This window comes from Gavialis gangeticus, unplaced genomic scaffold (assembly GCF_001723915.1).
Source record: "Gavialis gangeticus isolate Ggan-Ray unplaced genomic scaffold, GavGan_comp1, whole genome shotgun sequence".
NCBI lineage: Eukaryota > Metazoa > Chordata > Crocodylia > Gavialidae > Gavialis > Gavialis gangeticus.
The window spans coordinates 33,496,657-33,500,386 of NW_017729004.1; positions in this window are offsets into that span (position 1 = coordinate 33,496,657).

Below are 3,730 nucleotides of genomic sequence, written 5' to 3' on the forward strand. Positions count from 1 at the left end.
GCAGAGGATATTTGTTCTGTGGTGATCTAGAATTTTTATTTAATACACAAGTCCATTTTCAGGGTATTTCTTGGGTCACAGTTTGTGCTATATTAATTTGCAGCTAACAATCCTAAGTAAATACCGATCTTTTCTAATGCTATACTGAGTTTTCACTATGATCCTGTGCTAGTGAATGTAAATACATGCTAAAGACTGAATGGCCTTTGGCTTATGTACATAAAATCAGTTGTATAGTCTCAAAGTACCTTCTAGTCACACATTTCTAATCATGAATAGAGTAGCTACAGGTAGCTTAATACTTCCAGTTTGGGTTTCTGCAGAGAAACAGATTGTTTGGGAAAGCTAACTGCGTGCACTTTTAGATGTTAATTACATTTGCAGGCAAATAAATATAATGCAAATGGTACTGGAAAAATACTGTGTGTGTGCTTGCTAAATTGTTAATGCACTACAAGAGGAGCCTTTTAGATTATTTAATATGTACAGGATACATTAGAGAAATGTATAATGAATTCTAACATCTACAGATAGTGGAAACCCATGTTTTCATAGATAGATGTTTGATGGAAACAGTGATGATGCTAAATTTGAGAATTCCTTTTTACATTAATGTAGATTAATTTGTAAAATTGGTTTTGGAAGATTTTGTTACAGGGAACATGGTCTGCTGAAGATTTTTTAAATGTATTTTTCTAGACTAACTGCTGTACCTGACACATTTGTTATGTCTAATCTGAATAAAGAAAGGCATTAGATATTTTGGGATTTGCTATTTCAGATTTAGACAACATTATATCCTGTTTCAATTTGCAAACATTTTGCCAAATATTCACTTACTGTCTGTTGAAAATAATACTTTTGCAGAGTCATTAAGACGTTTTTAGAAATGAAAGCTTAACTCAGAATAAATAATGGTTTCCCCCTTTCCCACCTCCCCTCTCAACAGTATTTGGACATTATGATAGAAGTTTTGGGAAGATTGGAGTAATTTATACAGTTAAACTTTCAAATATTCTTACAATTTTTTGTGCTCTTTAGAACACCTGCCCACAGAGAAGTAGAGAAATTATTGTATATTACCTTTGATCTTTTTTCTGCAGCACTTAAAAAGAAAAGCTACGGATTCTGGCAGTGGGGGATAAACAGAAATGTAGACTTTTTTCCAGGAACACATAACAAAATAATGAGTAGTTTCTCAACTTTAAACCAAACAGCAGTAGAGTTCCAGCGACAGAAAGCTAGCCTGCAAGTCTCTGTTAAGAAAAGAGAGAGAGAGAGACAGACAAACAATTTACCTTGTGGCTTTCTCACTCTTTTATTGTGGCAGTGGTGAAGTTTTGCGGTTTGCTGCACAGCAACTTGGTGAGAATTGTAATAACTACAAATCAGTGTTGCATTTTCAGCCTCCTATTCTGCTCCTACATGTTTGAGCTGCAGAGATGGCATCATCCAGTAGGAAATATAAATGCAGCTGAACGTGTTGTAGTAGTTTATTCAAATCCCCATTTATTAGAATGTTAAAAAAAAAGAAAGAAAATCTTATTCAGCAGAAAAAAATAAGATTGCTAAACTACAGATCATTTTGTCTGTATATATATTGCTGTATTCAAAGAAAAGAGAATGCCTTTAAAAAAAAAAAATTAAATAATATGGGGAACCGTAATATTTTCCACTGTATTCCCAGAGAATAAAGCATTTTGTTTTATCTGTTTTTGTCTTTGTCCAATAAATGTTATGAAAGCTTAAATATCTTAATAGTCCATTTGAGAAGGAGTAAATATTTTCAAAAGCTTCAGACAGTGCAGAATAAGACTTTTATTTACCTGCTAGCAAGGAAGAATATCCCAGCTTGAATTTTTGTAAAACAGTATAATTAATTAGTCTTTCTAGATGTAAAATATAGCAAATGATGTCTCCCATATCTACCATTAATTCTTTTTTTAAAGTGTGCTTTAAAACTGTTTGACATTAAAGAAGGTCATTTAAAAATCAAAAAAAGTTTGGAATTGAACGTACCTTGGCTTACTACTATTTACATTAAGAAATCTTTGCTCAAAATAAGAAAAAGTATTAGGAAAATATGAATAATTGAAAATAATGATTTATAAATATGATTTTTATTCTTAGAACTGAAAACAAAATTATTAGCATACCAGAATTACCACTGAGGATAGCCAAGGTTATACCATTTGTATAGTGATGCCAGCTATTTTCATAACCCCAATATTTGTCCTGTTGGCAATAACTCTGCGTCTGTGGAGATAGTAGATATAATATTACTGAAGTGACATTGCTTGAGCTTGATAGTGAAGAAATTTTGCTGTAGCTAATATGGATCAACATAAAAAATTGGGCACAGGGATGAAGACTGCTAAATGAATGTATCAAGCCCTGTCAAGTTGATTTGAAAGTCATTTCACTGTTTTTTTGTTTTGTTTTGTTTTGTTTTTTGAATGCATCTCGGACAGTGGTGAGGCTCTCCTTAACTTTCACTATCAGCTCCTAATAGCTTTTTTTCCTTTCTTTCTTTTTCATTTGTAATTGCATCCTCTCTTTATTATGACATGCAAATCCTTGACTCCTTACAGCCTTGAAGAGAAGGTGAGGTACTCCCCTGAGTTCACTGTAACAACTAACTTAACTCTGTTTTAGAAGAGTTGTGTGGAATGCTACTTTTTCCTTTAAAGGAAGCTACTTTATTCAGAGACAAAGCAGTGAGATTATGGAATCAATTGGTAATTCATAAAAGCTATAAATGTAGGCTAGGCACAGTTAGACCGACTGTTCTGGAGAAGGGGGAGGTACAGAATGTCTAATGAGGCATTCTGTAACCACCAAAGAGAAGGGAGTTCCTCTGAAGAATCTTAATTAGTCTCCACAATTGCAAAGTTTTGTGAGCAAGCAGCTGCTGAGACTGTATTCTGCTGGATCAAGCCCTTACAAAGTAGTCTTATGTGATTATGGAACTCAAATGAACATTTTTCTTCATGGCATTCTCGTAAACAGAGCACTTGTAAAACAAGATAACACTGTGACAAAGGAACAGAAAGGCATTTAGTGGGAACCCTGAACTCCCTTGCTCCCCTTTTTTTCCCCAGAGAAAGGAATGGCAGCTCTAACATGAAAGATTTTAGAATTTTACAAAACAGATGGATTTCACTGTTGAGAAAAATACATAGCACTACCTAGAATTATTTCTGGTGGGGAAAAAAAAGTGTTCTCATCAATTTATTCTCAACAGCCTCTGCTATCTGTAAATTAGCAATTTAATTCTCAACTGGGCTTTAATTTATGGCCATGATGTGACTAGTTATTGTGAAGACCTTGATAATGAGTAAGTAAGTAAGACTGCTGCCCGGTTGCATCCTGCACTGCATTGTAGCTTGCCTGGAAAATAAATCTAGGGCCCTGGTTTTGGGGTGAGCAATACAAACTGCAGAATTCTGAAGGTGACTAAGGGGAGACTGGAGAAATCAGACACATAAGTTGGATAGTGGAGGAGAAATGACCCAAAGCAATTGGAGTAGTGCAGCTAGATGCCCAAAATAGCCGACTAGAAAGAAATCGGAGAGTGGCAGTGGCCAGGGGCCAGAGACCTCAGAGAGCCAGATCTCATGCAGTTCTGTGATCTGTGTCTGCCAGGCCCTGTTCTGAATAAAATGTATAAAGCTCATGAAGACACACTTCTCTGTGAATTGATTGGGGGAAGGTTTCCTGAAGCTCTGAG